This window comes from Pseudophryne corroboree, chromosome 5 (genome assembly GCF_028390025.1).
Source record: "Pseudophryne corroboree isolate aPseCor3 chromosome 5, aPseCor3.hap2, whole genome shotgun sequence".
NCBI classification, from domain to species: domain Eukaryota; kingdom Metazoa; phylum Chordata; class Amphibia; order Anura; family Myobatrachidae; genus Pseudophryne; species Pseudophryne corroboree.
In genome coordinates this window covers 58,737,355-58,755,918 of record NC_086448.1, presented here as the reverse complement: position 1 = coordinate 58,755,918, position 18,564 = coordinate 58,737,355, and the positions used below count along the sequence as shown (strand labels likewise).

General features: G+C 49.0%; 1 long non-coding RNA gene across 1 annotated transcript in view; it reads right to left on the bottom strand.

The window, feature by feature from the left end:
- Window positions 1–18,564, bottom strand: part of LOC134928782 (uncharacterized) — a 29,988-nt gene that overhangs the window by 1,380 nt on the left and 10,044 nt on the right. The window lies entirely within an intron of this gene.

Below are 18,564 nucleotides of genomic sequence, written 5' to 3'. Positions count from 1 at the left end.
TATGACCTCACTTCCTGTCTATCTTTCAATTAGCCAGAGTGTGTTCCACAGCTATGACCTCACTTCCTTTCTATCTTTCAATTAGCCAGAGTGTGTTCCATTATTCATTTAGATGAACAGTGATGTGATATTAAATGAACAGTGATGTGATATTAAAACTATAATTTTATTATATAACCAATGTTACAACATCATCTGTATATGGAGTATGAAACTACAAAGTCATGAAGACCACGGTAGAATGCCGCCAATATGCGTTCCACCTGTGGTACACACAATTTCTTATTTGCGTTCCAGCTTCATATGACAGACTTCCGGTCACGGATTCAAAGAAGAGGGACATATAACAAAACGAGGAACCTTCTAAGGGCATTTACGTGAAGGAAAAACATTTAAGGATGCTTAACCGTGAACTATCAGGGGAGTGACCATGATAACCCCTGTGGAGTGCATTACATACATGCATGCGCTCCACTGGCGGCGACCAGCGCGCTTCCGGTGATGTACTTCCGGAGAGTGTATATGGGGGAAGTGCAATACATATTGTTGTGGGACGCATATTGTCTTTACATGAGTTCCACCAGCCGGCTTTTCTGATGATGAATTTCCGGGGAGTGTCTGTAAGGCTCGTGCACTGAATAATTCTGTGAAACGCATATAGGGGGTCATTCCGAGTTGTTCGCTTGTTGCGCATGCGGTTAGTATTTTAACACAAAACTTAGTAGATTTACTCACGCCCGAACGAAGATTTTTCATAGTTGAAGTGATCGGAGTGTGATTGACAGGAAGTGGGTGTTTCTGGGCGGAAACTGGCCGTTTTCTGGGAGTGTGCGGAAAAACGCAGGCGTGTCATGGAAAAACGCAGGAGTGTCTGAAGAAACGGGGGAGTGGCTGGCCGAACGCTGGGCGTGTGTGTGACGTCAAACCAGGAACGAAACGGCCTGATCTGATCACAATCTGTAAGTAGGTCTGGAGCTACTCAGAAACTGCTAAGAAATTTCTATTCGCAATTCTGCTAATCTTTCGTTTGAATTCTGATAAACTAAGATTCACTCCCAGAGGGCGGCGTCTTAGCGTGTGCAACGCTGCTAAAAGCAGCTAGCTAGCGGACAACTCGGAATCACCCCCATAATGACCAATATAGCATTAATTGGTATTTATATAACTACCCTTCATACAGAGATGAATACTAGGGGAACGCCCAGGGTTGGAATACCAATTAATGCTATATTGGTCATTATATTGTATGTTATTATATTGGTAAACACTAAAAACTATTTCCATATAGGGTCTCTCTGTTTGTCCCTAAAGTATAAGAAAAATGAGGGAGAAGTATCTCTATGTTACATTGTTGTTTTGTAAGGTGAAACTGATCATTATTACATTGTTAGAATGCTTTATGCAAATATGGGAGCACTGAACATGGATGTTAAAATAAGATTTTACTTACCGATAAATCTATTTCTCGTAGTCCGTAGTGGATGCTGGGGACTCCGTCAGGACCATGGGGATTAGCGGCTCCGCAGGAGACAGGGCACAAAAAGTAAGCTTTTAGGATCACATGGTGTGTACTGGCTCCTCCCCCTATGACCCTCCTCCAAGCCTCAGTTAGGTACTGTGCCCGGACGAGCGTACACAATAAGGAAGGATCTTGAATCCCGGGTAAGACTCATACCAGCCACACCAATCACACCGTACAACCTGTGATTTGAACCCAGTTAACAGTATGATAACAACGAAGGAGCCTCTGAAAAGATGGCCCACAACAATAACAACCCGATTTTTGTAACAATAATTATGTACAAGTAATGCAGACAATCCGCACTTGGGATGGGCGCCCAGCATCCACTACGGACTACGAGAAATAGATTTATCGGTAAGTAAAATCTTATTTTCTCTAACGTCCTAGTGGATGCTGGGGACTCCGTCAGGACCATGGGGATTATACCAAAGCTCCCAAACGGGCGGGAGAGTGCGGATGACTCTGCAGCACCAAATGAGAGAAACTCCAGGTCCTCCTCAGCCAGGGTATCAAATTTGTAGAATTTTACAAACGTGTTCCCCCCTGACCACGTAGCTGCTCGGCAAAGTTGTAAAGCCGAGACCCCTCGGGCAGCCGCCCAAGATGAGCCCACCTTCCTTGTGGAATGGGCATTTACAGATTTTGGCTGTGGCAGGCCTGCCACAGAATGTGCAAGCTGAATTGTACTACAAATCCAACGAGCAATAGTCTGCTTAGAAGCAGGAGCACCCAGCTTTTTGGGTGCATACAATATAAACAGCAAGTCAGACTTTCTGACTCCAGCCGTCCTGGAATTATATATATATATATATATATTTTCAGGGCCCTGACAACGTCTAGCAACTTGGAGTCCTCCAAGTCCCTAGTAGCCGCAGGCACCACAATAGGTTGTTTCAGGTGAAACGCTGACACCACCTTAGGAAGAAACTGGGGACAAGTCCGCAGTTCTGCCCTGTCCGAATGGAAAATTAAATATGGGCTTTTGTAAGACAAAGCCGCCAATTCTGACAATCGCCTGGCCGAGGCCAGGGCCAACAGCATGGTCACTTTCCATGTGAGATATTTCAAATCCACAGATTTGAGCGGTTCAAACCAATATGATTTGAGGAATCCCAACACTACGTTGAGATCCCACGGTGCCACTGGAGGCACAAAAGGGCTGTATATGCAATACTCCCTTGACAAACGTCTGGACTTCAGGAACCGAAGCCAATTCTTTCTGGAAGAAAATCTACAGGGCCGAAACTTGAACCTTAATGGACCCCAATTTGAGGCTCATAGACACTCCTGTTTGCAGGAAGTGCAGAAATCGACCTAGTTGAAATTTCTTCGTGGGGCCTTCCTGGCCTCACCCACGCAACATATTTTCACCACATGTGGTGATAACGTTGTGCGGTCACCTCCTTCCTGGCTTTGACCAGGGTAGGTATGACCTCTTCCAAAATGCCTTTTCCCTTAGGATCCGGCGTTCAACCGCCCTGCCGTCAAACGCAGCCGCGGTAAGTCTTGGAACAGACATGGTACTTGCTGAAGCAAGTCCCTTCTTAGCTCCCGAGGCCATTAGTCCTCTGTGAGCATCTCTTGAAGTTCCGGGTACCAAGTCCCTCTTGGCCAATCCGGAGCCACGAGTATAGTTCTTACTCCTCTACGTCTTATAATTCTCAATACCTTGGTTATGAGAAGCAGAGGAGGGAACACATACACCGACTGTTACACCCACGGTGTTACCAGGACGTCCACAGCTATCGCCTGAAGGTCTCGTGACCTGGCGCAATACCTGTCCCGTTTTTTGTTCGGGCGGGACGCCATCATGTCCACCTTTGGTCTTTCCCAACGGTTCACAATCATGCGGAAAACTTCCCGATGAAGTTCCCACTCTCCCGGGTGGAGGTCGTGCCTGCTGAGGAAGTCTGCTTCCCAGTCGTCCACTCCCGGAATGAACACTGCTGACAGTGCTATCACATGATTTTCCGCCTAGCGAAAAATCCTTGCAGTTTTGCCACTGCCCTCCTGCTTCTTGTGCCGCCCTTTCTGTTTACGTGGGCGACTGCCGTGATGTTATCCCACTGGATCAATACCGGCTGACCTTGAAGCAGAGGTCTTGCTAAGCTTAGAGCATTATAAATTTGCTCTTAGCTCCAGTATATTTATGTGGAGAGAATTCTCCAGACTTGATCACACTCCCTGGAAATTTTTTCCCTGTGTGACTGCTCCCCAGCCTCTCAGGCTGGCCTCCGTGGTCACCAGCATCCAATCCTGAATGCCGAATCTGCGGCCCTCTAGAAGATGAGCACTCTGTAATCACCACAGGAGAGACACCCTTGTCCTTGGATATAGGGTTATCCGCTGATGCATCTGAAGATGCGATCCGGACCATTTGTCCAGCAGATCCCACTGAAGAGTTCTTGCGTGAAATCTGCCGAATGGAATCGCTTCGTAATAAGCCACCATTTTTACCAGGACTCTTGTGCAATGATGCACTGACACTTTTCCTGGTTTTAGGAGGATCCCGATTAGCTCGGATAACTCCCTGGCTTTCTCCTCTGGGAGAAACACCTTTTTCTGGACTGTGTCCAGAATCATCCCTAGGACCAGCAGACGTGTCGTCGGAACAACTGCGGTTTTGGAATATTTAGAATCCACCCGTGCTGTCGTAGAACTACTTGAGATAGTGCTACTCCGACCTCCAACTGTTCTCTGGACCTTGTTCTTATCAGGAGGTCGTCCATTTTCTTTGAAGACGAATCCTCATTTCGGTCATTACCTTGGTAAGGACCCGGGGTGCCTTGGACAATCCAACGGCATCGTCTGAAACTGATAGTGACAGTTCTGTACCATGAACCTTAGGTACCCTTGGTGAGAAAGGCAAATTTTGGGACATGGAGGTAAGCATCCCTGATGTCCCGGGACACCATATAGTCCCCTTCTTCCCGGTTCGCTATCACTGCTCTGAGTGACTGCATCTGGATTTGAACCTTTGTAAGTGTTCAAATATTTCAGATTTAGAATAGGTCTCACCTAGCCTTCTGGCTTCAGTACCACCATATAGTGTGGAATAATACCCCTTTCCTTGTTGTAGGAGGGGTAATTTTATTATCACCTGCTGGGAATACAGCTTGTGAATTGTTTTCAATACTGCCTCCCTGTCGGAGGGAGACATTGGTACAGCAGACTACAGGAACCTGCGAGGGGGAAACGTCTCGACATTCCAATCTGTACCCCTTGGATACTACTTGTAGGATCCAGGGGTCCTGTACGGTCCCAGCGTCATGCTGAGAACTTGGTAGAAGCGGTGGAGGGCTTCTGTTCCTGGGAATGGGCTGCCTGCTGCAGTCTTCTTCCCTTTCCTCTATCCCTGGGCAGATATGACTCTTATAGGGACGAAAGGACTGAGGCTGAAAAGACGGTGTCTTTTTCTGCAGAGATGTGACTTAGGGTAAAAAACGGTGGATTTTCCAGCAGTTGCCGTGGCCACCAGGTCTCATGGACCGACCCCAAATAATTCCTCCCCTTTATACGGCAATACATCTTTGTGCCGTTTGGAATCTGCATCACCTGACCACTGTCGTGTCCATAAACATCTTCTTGCAGATATGGACATCGCATTTACTCTTGATGCCAGAGTGCAAATATCCCTCTGCGCATCTCGCATATATAGAAATGCATCCTTTAAATGCTCTATAGTCAATAAAATACTGTCCCTGTCAAGGGTATCAATATTTTTAGTCAGGGAATCCGACCAAGCCACCTCAGCTCTGCACATCCAGGCTGAGGCAATCGCTGGTCGCAGTATAACACCAGCATGTGTGTGTATACTTTTTAGGATATTTTCCAGCCTCCTATCAGCTGGCTCCTTAAGTACGGCCCTATCTGTAGATGGTACCGCCACTTGTTCTGATAAGCATGTGAGCGCCTTATCCACCCTAAGAGGTGTTTCCCAACGCGCCCTAACTTCTGGCGGGAAAGGGTATACCGCCAATAATTTTCTATCGGGGGAAACCCACGCATCATCACACACTTCATTTAATTTATCTGATTCAGGAAAAACTACAGGTAGTTTTTTCACATCCCACATAATACCCTTTTTTGTGGTACTTGTAGTATCAGAAATATGTAACACCTCCTTCATTGCCCTTAACGTGTGGCCCTAAAGGAAAATACGTTTGTTTCTTCACCGTCGACACTGAAATCAGTGTCCGTGTCTGGGTCTGTGTCGACCGACTGAGGTAAATGGGCGTTTTACAGCCCCTGACGGTGTTTGAGACGCCTGGACAGGTACTAATTTGTTCGCCGGCCGTCTCATGTCGTCAACCGGCTTGCAGCGTGTTGACATTATCACGTATTCCATAAATAAGCCATCCATTCCGGTGTCGACTCCCTAGAGAGTGACATCACCATTACAGGCAATTTGCTCCGCCTCCTCACCAACATTTTCCTCATACATGTCGACACACACGTACCGACATACAGCACACACATAGGGAATGCTCTGATGACAGGACCCACTAGCCCTTTGGGGAGACAGAGGGAGAGTTTGCCAGCACACACCAAAACGCTATAATTATGCAGGGACAACCTTTATATAAGTGTTCCTCCCTTATAGCATTTTAATATATATTCATATCGCCAAATCAGTGCCCCCCCTCTCTGTTTTAACCCTGTTTCTGTAGTGCAGTGCAGGGGAGAGCATGGGAGCCTTCCCACCAGCATTTCTGTGAGGGAAAATGGCGCTGTGTGCTGAGGAGAATAGGCCCCGCCCCCTTTTCGGCGGGCTTCTTCTCCGGAGTCTGTGATATCTGGCAGGGGTTAAATACATCCATATAGCCTCAAGGGCTATATGTGATGTATTTTTCGCCATACAGGTATTATACATTGCTGCCCAGGGCGCCCCCCCCCGCGCCCTGCACCCTCCGTGACCGCTGTGTGAAGTGTGCTGACAACAATGGCGCACAGCTGCAGTGCTGTGCGCTACCTGATGAAGACTGAAAGTCTTCTGCCGCCTGGTTCCGGACCTCTTCAATCTTCAGCATCTGCAAGGGGGGTCGGCGGCGCGGCTCCGGGACGAACCCCAGGGCGAGACCTGTGTTCCGACTCCCTCTGGAGCTAATGGTGTCCAGTAGCCTAAGAAGCCAATCCATCCTGCACGCAGGTGAGTTCACTTCTCTCCCCTAAGTCCCTCGATGCAGTGAGCCTGTTGCCAGCAGGACTCACTGAAAATAAAGAACCTAAAAACTTTTTCTAAGCAACTCTTTAAGAGAGCCACCTAGATTGCACCCTGCTCGGACGGGCACAAAAACCTTACTGGGGCTTGGAGGAGGGTCATAGGGGGAGGAGCCAGTACACACCATGTGATCCTAAAAGCTTACTTTTTGTGCCCTGTCTCCTGCGGAGCCGCTAATCCCCATGGTCCTGACGGAGTCCCCAGCATCCACTAGGACGTTAGAGAAACCTAAATGTGGTATCTATTTTAGCCATCTACATGAACTCATACATTTTCACTCGTTACACACACATAAGGTAGACACTTTTATTTACTTTTTTTTATTTACTAAATAAATATGTAAATATATATTTGTTTTGAGTTTACTAAAGAGATTTTTAACGTATATGTAATGTTTTTATTAATTGTATGTCGTGTATGATATGCACTTTGTAAGGGCCACTATGAAGGATGGAGCCAGCCAACATACACCAATCGCGCAGCCGTAATAACATCCTGACAATATATTAATAAGCTGTTAAAACGAGTGGAATACACTGTGACACGCATGTAATAGAAAGTAAAATGGCGCCGAGTGGCGCACGGTGTTCTGGGTAGTGTAGTTTAGTTAAGTGAGGAAGTGAACTACAGAGTGATGTGCATGGTCACGTGGTCCCGAGGGGAGTTAAGAGACTCCGGGAGCGTGTAGGGAGACAGCACAGACATGCACAATGGTGTGGAACGCACGCCAATGGTCAGGTTGAACAGGTATGTGGTGGCAGCGCGGGCAGTGTAGGAGGGCTGCATCCTAACATGGTGGCTTTAAGTTGCTCATTGAAATGTATATTTTGTGTCTTTTCGGGAATAGGTGTTTTGCCTTGAATGGCGCGGATGACAGCCGAAGTCGACAGACACACACACCGCTAGGTGTACAAAATTAAAGGCACCATAACTATGGACTCTGATGGACACTTTTTGTAAAACAGCAACATATATCACATGTTACTTGGGTGGATACTGAGGACTTTTTGTTCCGGATGAGCATAAGCTTTGCTTTGCGAGGCAGATCAATCATGTTGTTGCTATATGACGTGTAAAAGCCATGCAATATCCAGTGTAACCTATATGTGAAAAAATCTGTATTGCTGAGATAATATTGAGATGTATGTAAATCAATGAATAATCTCTCTGCTATGTTGGAGAGGTGATGTGATTAAAGAGTTCTAAGAATATTTTAGTGGAGAGTGCGGCTTGTGTTTAGTCTTATCTATCCCTGTATTTAGCAGAGGATTAAGGACGCACCCCATAAGTTGTGTTAGAAATAGGAGTGTGCAAACATGTGTTTTATATAAGTTGTAACACTGTAGGGGTGCAAGGCGCCTCTTCCTGGGGAATATGGCAGCACGCAGCAGCTGAGGAACAACACAAGTCCAGTTTCTGGTACAACTGGCCCCGGCCAGTTTTATTGAAACAGAAAATAAAACAAACACCAAAAGAAAATACCTTGCCTGTCCGGCACTAACTAAACACAAGATGTTCCTAACTATCACTAAACAAAAAAACACAGAGTTCTCCAGTAAACACTGTATAGCTCACTTGTATCAGGAAGCGTGTTTCTCTCACACAGATCCCTCCAGTCTTCCCAGGCAGTCTGCCCATACTAATCAGGCTAGCAGCCCTATAACACTCTTACACAGCTGAAACCCTGATTAGCCCTCTGTGAGGCCAAAGACCCGAACTGGGCCCAATGTCTAGAACTCGCCTTATCTCTCTCTCAGAGCCTTTACCCAGCTTTTACAGCAAACTGAAAAGGTTCTGACAAAACAAAAGCATTTTTCCTAGAAGTTTTCATTTTCTAAAACATGTAAGACAAGAACCTGGGACAAACATACCTGCCCTCAAACACTATCCCAGTGTTCTTGTCACATATCCCCCTCCCCTGTTTCGACCTAGGGGCCGGAACACTTGTAGCCCCCAAACAGAAGATGCGAGACAATGCATCTGCGTTGGCCAATTGTGTTCCCGGTCTATGTTCGACAGTAAACTTAAAGTCCTGCAACGCTAGAAACCATCTAGTTACACGAGCATTCTTGCCTCTATTTACATACATCCATTTTAAAGGGGCATGGTCTGTCACTAGTCTGAATTGTCTACCCAAGAGGTAATATCTCAAGGTATCTAGTGCCCACTTAATGGCCAAAGCCTCCTTTTCCACAATGGCATACCTTTTTTCATGCTCATTGAGTTTCCTACTCAAATAAATGATAGGGTGTTCGTCCCCATCTCTGGTTTGGGACAGCACAGCCCCTGTCCCTACCTCTGAGGCATCTGTTTGTACCACAAATTCTTTTGAAAAATCTGGTGTTATCAATACCGGTTGTGGACACAAAGCCATTTTTAACGCTTGGAACGCTTTTTCTGCATCAGGGTTCCATTTCACCATATTTGACTGCTTCCCTTTGGTAAGGTCTGACAACGGCACCGCCGTGGTCGCAAAATTGGGAATAAACCATCTATAGTACCCAGTTATTCCCAAAAAAGCCCTTACCTGTTTTTTATTTACTGGATGAGGCCAGTTTTGAATAGCATCAATTTTATTCAATTGGGGCCTAATCAGACCTCTGCCTATGGTGAAGCCCAAGTATTTGACCTCCTCCATTGCGAGGCAGCACTTCTTTGGGTTAGCAGTTAACCCTGCCTCTCTGATTGAGTCCAGTACTGCTTGTACTTTAACCAAATGGGACCCCCAGTCTGTACTGTGAATTACTACATCATCCAAATAGGCAGCTGCATATTTTCTATGGGGCCTAAAATTTTATCCATCGCCCGTTGAAAGGTTGCTGGAGCCCCATGCAACCCAAAGGGTAACATCTTATACTGGTACAGCCCCTCCGGAACCGAAAAGGCTGTTTTTTCTTTTGCGCCCTCAGATAAAGGTATTTGCCAGTAACCTTTGGTCAGGTCCAACGTGGTGAGAAACCTGGCTGGTCCTAGCCTTTCTATAAGCTCATCCACACGGGGCATGGGGTATGCGTCAAACTTGGACACCTCATTTAACTTACGAAAGTCATTACAGAAGCGTATGCTACCGTCGGGCTTCGGGATGAGAACTATGGGACTGGACCACTCACTGTTAGATTCCTCTATGACTCCAAGTTCTAACATGTTTTTAACTTCTTTAGAAACAGCTTCTCGCTGAGCTTCCGGAATCCTATATGGCTTTAAATGGACCCTGACCCCTGGTTCTGTGACAATGTCATGTTTTATTATGGTCGTTCGGCCAGGCAGCTCTGAAAATATTTCCCTATTTTGGATGAGAAATTCTTTAACCTGATTTTTCTGATCAGCTGATAATGTCTCTGACACCTTCACTGAGGGAAGCAACCGAGGTGAAGACACCGAAGGGCAAGGCTCCGCTGGCAGAGACAACCTATCTTTCCAGGGTTTGATTAAGTTAACATGATAAATTTGTTCGGGTTTTCTCTTTCCCGGCTGGTATACTTTGTAATTAACCTCATTCACTTTTTCCCTAATCTCAAATGGACCCTGCCATTTAGCTAGGAACTTGCTTTCCACAGTGGGTACCAAAACAAGAACTCTGTCTCCAGGAGCAAATTCCTGTATCTTGGCACTCCGGTTATATACCCTCTTTTGAGCACTTTGGGCCTGTTCCATGTGCTCTCTGACAATAGGTACCACGGCTGCAATCCTATCCTGCATTTGTGTTACATGTTCAATAACGCTTTTATAAGGAGTGGGCTGTCCTTCCCACATCTGTTTGGCAACGTCCAACAGCCCTCTGGGGTGTCTACCATACAACAAATCAAATGGAGAAAACCCCGTAGAGGACTGAGGAACTTCTCTGACGGCCATTAACAAGTAGGGCAACAAACAATCCCAGTTTTTCCCGTCTTTATCAACCACCTTTTTTAACATACTTTTTAATGTTTTATTAAACCTTTCCACCAACCCATCAGTTTGGGGATGGTAAATGGACGTCCTGAGGTGAGTGACCTTAAATAATTTGCACAATTCTTTCATGACCCTTGACATAAATGGAGTACCTTGGTCAGTCAAAATTTCTTTTGTTATTCCCACTCTACTAAAAACCTGCACCAGCTCCCTAGCTATCGCCTTGGTTGTGATAGTGCGTAAAGGGACAGCCTCAGGATATCGAGTGGCATAGTCCATTATTACCAGGATATACTGATGGCCCCGAGCGGACTTTAACAAGGGCCTCACGAGATCCATGGCTATTCTGTCAAACGGGACCTCTATAATAGGCATGGGAACTAGTGGGCTCCTGAAATGGGGTCTAGGGGCATGATATTGGCATACAGGACAGGAAGAACAATATTCAGACACTTCTTTATAAACCCCTGGCCAAAAGAACCTTTGTAAAACTCTTTCAGTGATTTTTTCTGCCCCTAAATGCCCTGCTGTAACGTGACTATGAGCTAAATCTAGTACCGTTCTCCGATAAGGCTGGGGTACTACCAGCTGTTCCACCACATCCTCACCCTTTTTGACAATGTGGTACAAGAGCTCATTACAGATGGCCATGTGGGGATACGTAACCCTGTCACCTGGTACCACAGGCTCCCCATTAACAATCTTAACATTCTCTCTAGCCTTTATCAAGGTAGGATCCTTTAACTGTTCAGATGCAAACAGATCCTTTTTTACCTCCAGGTCAGACACGCTTTCGTTTCTAACCATGTCTCTGTTCCCAGCAAGAGGGTCCTCACTGGACTCCCCATCTGTCACTTCCCCAGCCAAACTGGCAAAAGGCAAAGGGTCAGAAAGTTCCGAAGACAGACGTACATCCATACAATCACCGGTATTACCAACTGGCTCTTCACTTCTCACATCTGTTGATAAACGTGATTCCCACAGTTTCCAAAAATGAGGAAAATCCCTTCCTATTATGGCCTTATGCACCAAGGTGGGGACCAGTCCTACTTTAACCATTGCTGACCCACAACAAGTTTCTATATTCACTTCAGCAGTGACATAATACTGGGTATCCCCATGTATGCAAGTTACCCCAATAGGTATTTGCTGGACCTTTGAGGGGTTCACTAACCCAGCTTCCACGAGAGTAACTAAACTTCCTGAATCTAGCAAGGCCTCTACCCGGTTACCCTCTAAGAACACATCACACATTTGTTTTTCCAGCTCAGGTGAAGGTACCACAGTACAGGCTAACCTAGCAAAGAAAGACATTCTGCGACATTCAAAGGCAGCATCACATTGCATGGGTTCTTGCATGACTGGGCAATTGGCAATAACATGACCTGGCATACCACATCTAAAACATTTAACCACATGATTATCAACCCGTTTGGGCAACATAGACCGTTCTAGCCCCATTGGCCTGTCTCCAGGGCCAGTGTTTACAGTCTCTCCAGCCTTGCGTTCTCTTAACCACCCAGCAACGTTTCCCCACGGAACAGTCTTACCAGTCTTTACTGAAGGGCGCTGTCGAGGATCTATGGGTTGCTGGGTGGTCATCAGTAGTTCCTCTGCTGCCAAATACCGCTCTACCATGTCCACTAATTGGTCAACAGTACCCGGGTTTCCATGGCTCACCCACTTGCGCAGGACCATGGGCAAAGATCTCAAGTAGCGGTCCATGACAACTCTTTCAACCATCTGGGGACCAGTTAATGTCTCTGGCTGTAGCCATTTTTTTGTTAGCTGAATAAGGTCGTGCATCTGGGAGCGCGGAGGCTTCTCCTTGGCGTACACCCAACGGTGCACCCGTTGTGCTCGTACTGACAGCGTGACTCCCAGGCGGGTCAGGATCTCAGTCTTTAGTTTATCATAGTCCCGAGCCTCAGCAGGGCTTAAATCAAAGTACGCTTTTTGGGGCTCACCTGACAAAAAAGGTGCCAGCAGACTGGCCCACTGCGCTTTCGGACAGTTCTCACGCTCGGCAGTCCTTTCAAACGTGGTCAGGTAGGCCTCCACATCATCAGCCTCTGTCATTTTCTGCAGGAAGTGACTGGCCCGTATAGAACTAGAGCTGGTCGGAGCACTGACGGCCACATCTCCAATCCGGGCTGCAAGGCTCTGCACCACTTCTGTTAAGGCCTCTCTATCCTGACGCTGTTGCCTGTAAAGTTCGTCAACAGCTGCCTGCTGTTGTCTCCTATTTTCCTCCATTGCCTCCTGCTGCTGTCTGTTGGCCTCCTGCTGTAGTCTCCAATTTTCCTCCATTGCCACCTGCTGTTGTCTCCTATTTTCCTCCATTGCCACCTGCTGCTGTCTGTTGGCCTCCTGCTGAGCCGCTGTAGCTTGCAGCAAGGCTTTAAGCAGATCCTCCATGTCGACAGATTTTTTAGGCGGCTTTGTAGCTGCTTTCACCCAGGACATATATCAAACCCTCAGGGTTGAGTCTCAGTAACTTCACACTGGGCTGTATCTGCATAAACCACCGTTTTCTGCAGGCCTCACAAAGCTGCTGCTTTCACTTATGCGCAGAACGGCATGCTCGCATTCTCCACCAAGTTGTAACACTGTAGGGGTGCAAGGCGCCTCTTCCTGGGGAATATGGCAGCACGCAGCAGCTAAGGAACAACACAAGTCCAGTTTCTGGTACAACTGGCCCCGGCCAGTTTTATTGAAACAGAAAATAAAACAAACACCAAAAGAAAATACCTTGCCTGTCCGGCACTAACTAAACACAAGATGTTCCTAACTATCACTAAACAAAAAAACACAGAGTTCTCCAGTAAACACTGTATAGCTCACTTGTATCAGGAAGCGTGTTTCTCTCACACAGATCCCTCCAGTCTTCCCAGGCAGTCTGCCCATACTAATCAGGCTAGGAGCCCTATAACACTCTTACACAGCTGAAAACCTGATTAGCCCTCTGTGAGGCCAAAGACCCGAACTGGGCCCAATGTCTAGAACTCGCCTTGTCTCTCTCTCAGAGCCTTTACCCAGCTTTTACAGCAAACTGAAAAGGTTCTGACAAAACAAAAGCATTTTTCCTAGAAGTTTTCATTTTCTAAAACATGTAAGACAAGAACCTGGGACAAACATACCTGCCCTCAAACACTATCCCAGTGTTCTTGTTACAATATATATATATATATATATATATATGTCTTACACTGCTACACCGAGTGTGCAGCAGCGGCCAGCCCCGGGAGCACAGAGCAGATGCTGGCAGTGGACAGTGGGGTGCCGCTACACCGAGTGTGCAGCAGCGACCAGCCCCAGGAGCACAGAGCAGGTGCTGGCAGTGGAGAGTGGGGCGCCGCTACACCGAGTGTGCAGCAGCGACCAGCCCCGGGAGCACAGAGCAGGTGCTGGCAGTGGAGAGTGGGGCGCCGCTACACCGAGTGTGCAGCAGCGACCAGCCACGGGAGCACAGAGCAGGTGCTGGCAGTGGAGAGTGGGGCGCCGCTACACCGAGTGTGCAGCAGCGGCAAGCCCCATGAGCACAGTGAGTGATGGCAGCAAGGAGGGGGGGGGGGGGCTCTACTGCACGGCAGCTCCGGCAGTGGGGGGAGGGCGAGTGGGGGGGCACAGCTGCCTGAGGGTAAAATTATCACTTCCCGAAAAAAGTCCTGTTTTTCGGGAGTGATACTGTAATTTTAAAAGGGGTCCATCATGAATAATGAAAAAATTGTAGGTGAATGCGATGAGAATTTAAAACTAAAATTTCTCATTGCACAATTTTTTTATCATGAACATGCTCCTAGGTCTCTATGTAAATCCATGTAGCAGTTTTCAGTATTTTAAAAATAAATAAATCCAGCCTTAGTGGGGGAAGGACAGCCTACAGTGACATCCCAGGAGGAACACTCAAAGATTGTGGCAGAAAACTGCATACAGATGAGTCGCATACACAGATGTAGCCATGCTCATCTTGATGCAATGCAACATGCTGCATGGTACGCCGGTCTGTGACTATTCGCAGATGGCGATCACTCAGTTAAATCCATTAGGAATAGTCGCAGCTCGTGATGCAGCGGCGGTTCCTACTTATGGTTGGTAGGGTGGCAGCTACTATCTCTGTGCCCGGAGAGGAGACAGCCAGTTCCTGGGTCCAAGCACCTGCGCAATGGATCCGGCAGGTGGCAGGACTTGCGCATATGCCGTGGTGCGACTGCGCAAGCGCAAACCCCCAGCTTCTATGGACTGCATCGACTGCAGCCTATAGAAGCCGGATTGGGCTGCGCGAAAGAAAGGGAGTGGCTTCCTACAGGAAGCCAGCCCTCTGTTTATGGCAGCCCGGTCTGGCAGTCCCAGAGGGAGGAAACACCTCCCAATGGGAATGTTCTTTGTTTCTGTGACTGACAGGTAGGACTTCCAATAGATAGCTACTGCCAGTCACAATGAAGCCACTGCAGTCATGGACTGCATCTAGCTCACTGACAATAAGCTAGGTGGCGGATTTTACCTGGGAGGGCTGCCACCTGCAACTCATAGTTAAAATCTGCCACTGCGGGCATGCCATGCAGCAAGCTATATTGCAGCATGCCGCATCGCAGCAAAGATGAGCATGGCTACATTTGTAATAGCCCCGTTTGACACACCACAGACTTCTCGACTTAGCTGCGCCACACAGGCTTGTATCAAATACGCATCTTATTCATTTCACTAATACAACAACTGTACAATGCACGGGTACCCCGAACGCTGGCACTAGTGTTACACTTATCTGCTGTGTGCTACTCGGGCGCTAATTTGGGTTAAAAAAAGTAAAACACAAAACTGATAGGAGTGAGCAGCGCCATGCATCGTTGTGCTTAATCTGCGTCTTTGTACCTATTCCATTGCGACAAAAATGCTAAACCTACACCCAGCTGTACACTAGTAGTGACGTAGGATGCAGCTACAATGGAACAGAGACGATAAAGTCAGAAATACTGTAAGCATGAAAGTCCGGAAATTGCTACTGATGGTGGATTGCTTCATATGCGTCATGCATCATTCGCCATATGGCGCAAAAGAATAGGCGTATGAGGACACATCTCTGTATGCCATCAGGGATTGCATTATCTGTCTCTCACCTTAGTTATCATTCTTAAGGGCAGAGTATCACAGGCTACATCTGAGATGTGGCTGGGATGTGTTAAATTCTCCCCAATCCGTAATGCGATAATTGAATACACTGCATGGATGCATCAATTATCACATGCAGGAACAGAGCTTGCGAGAAAGCCCTGTCCCTACGATGCCACTTACCGCACACGCACCGCCACTGGCTACCCCTCCGATCTCCTCCACCCCTCCGCGTGCAAACCTCCCCTTCCCCTCCAATTACACTTACCTGCAGCCAGGACCAGTGATCTGGTAGGGCTGCCGATCATCGGATCCTTTGTTCTGCTCTGATCCCCAGTGCTGTAAAGTGAGATACTGCTTTGCAGCATCACTTTACAGCACCATTAGTAACAGCAGGAGCACAGCACTCACCAATCACCGGTCCATGGGTGCAGGCAAGTACTTTTTGTTTCTTTTTTTTAACTTTTTTTGTTTTTACATGTTGATCATCCCGTGTGCCCATCAGACACACATGGCTGATCACACTGGATGGCTCCACACTGACAGCAGGCAGTGCAGTAGTCAGGGAACCTGAGAGAAGCCCTGATAATGATATTATATCTCAAGATATACATGTGTCCCGCTACAGCCTTCCTGCTTATAGCAACGTGCTGTAGCGGGACAGTGAAGTGAACACAGCACAGCAAGCCGCATCTGTTCGCATCGCTGCCGGTTCCCATAGGAATCAGTTGGAGGTGGGTGCATGTGTGAAGGGGGTTGCCCCCTTTTCCCGTGCATCGCGGCGGGCGGCGGAGCGACGGGTTTCGGCGCGGCGGGCAGGCCCTAGCCTGGAGGGGCTTGCATCCGAAAGGATTCAAGTCCCTCCAATCGCGACGTCTCATTTTGAACAGCGCGCCAAGCGCGAGCCAATCAGGGCTCGCGCCTTGGCCGCCAATCGGAGCTCGCCGTGGCGAGCCAATCGGAGCCTGCTGCGGCGAGCCAATCAGAGCTCGTCGCGGCGAGCCAATCGAAGCTCGCCGCGTCATAGCTCCGCCCGCTCCCAGCGTCATATAAGAGACGCTGCGGAGCGGGAATGGGCAGTCGGGCGCCGGAAGAAGACTGAAGAGGATCTCCTACAGAAGAAAGAAGACTCTTCGCCGAAGACGGAAGATCGGGCGGCGGCGGCGGCGGAGTCCACGGAGCCGGCGGCAAGGAGGAAGACGTCGGCGGAGGACGGCGGCCACCACCCGAAGTCCGGCGGAGAGTGCTGCAGCGCGTGGAGAGCAAAAGAGCTAACGAAGCTCCCCGCTGCAGTCTCTCCCACCGAGACAGGTAGGCGGCCTTGGGCCACCTCCACATATATATAGTCCACCCTAGAGCACCAGGGACAGGCACTAGGCCTGTGGGAATAATCAGGCCCTGTCGGCCTGTGCGCACGGTAGGCAGGCCTCCTGCCTGTGCCCAAGCTACCAGGCCTCCTGTCTGTGCCCCAGATACCAGGCCTCCGGCCTGTGCCCATACCAGGCCCCTTGGCCTGTGCCCAATAAACCAGGCCTCCTGCCTGTGCCCATATCAGGCCTCCGGCCTGTGCCCATACCAGGCCCCTCGGCCTGTGCCCATACCAGGCCCCTCGGCCTGTGCCCAATCCAGGCCTCCGGCCTGTGCCCAATCCAGGCCTCCGGTCTGTGTCCATACCCGGCCCCTCCGCCGGTGCCCATACCAGGCCTCCGGCCTGCGCCCATTCCAGGCCCCTCCAGCCTGTGTCCATTCCAGGCCTCCGGCCTGTACTCAGTCGAGCCTCTCAGCCCTGCGCTCTCTCCCAGGCGTCCAGGGCCATTGCAGCATACGGGACCTGGGGCGACTTTGTGCGGACCGGTCCGGATCGGCGGGAAGTGGGCTGTGCGGCAGCTTCCACGGGATCCGTGGCCGGCACTAGGAGCCGACCGGCCCCACGCGGCGTAGACTCCAGGAGATTTGGAAGTGTGGAGTAACGTTCCCGTCCCACATGTCGCGAGTCCCCGATCGTCTGGAGTGGTAGCCGTCTGCTCTGGACCCCCGTTCCCGTCCCCTGTTAAGAACGGAAGGCAGTGGCCAGTGACCAGCATCTGGAAGGTAGGACTGGTTATTCAGGGTTAATCTGTTGGGCCGGGGAATTGTTCCACTGACTTGCTGGGTGGTGAATGTGGTTAATTAGTCCGGTCTCTGCTTGTTTGGAATAGAACCAGTAGCCTCAGTTGTTTAAAGCAGTTTGCTTAGGCAGGCGTAGTTGGCTGTAATTGTTGTTAGCCGTAGTGTAGCCTGCAGGTAGGGAGGCTGCTCTTCTTGTCCCAATAGGAGCGGAGAGGTGCGACTATCAAGGTGACCCGCAAGTTGGAAGTGAGTATTATCCTGTGTCTGTCTGTCATCGCCCCTGTATACCGGTCGGGGGTTTGCTCACGGACGTGAGGACCCCCCCCCCCCCTCACCACACAAAGTGCGAGTGTGTGAGAACTGGGTAGCTGAGGCCTATTGGCCAGTGATGACCTTCCGCCCAGCCGGTGAAGGTCGCGGCTACCCCTGACGTGCCCCGTACTCCGGACGGAGGTCAAGGCGTACGTCTCAACCGGTATATTCCTTCCTTCCAGGTTCCTCTTCGACCGCTGTGAGGTGGTGTTCGCGCTGGTGAGTGGTCCGGAGAGCTGAGCCCCTGACGCTTCTGGGTATCATCTACGGCGGGAGTTGCACAGGTGGGTGGAGTGACGACACCTGCACGGCAGCAGGCATTACATCATCGTTTAGGCCTGTTACACTTGGCGTAGTCGGCAGGATGGACGAAGATCAGTCACAACCCGCAGCCGAGAAA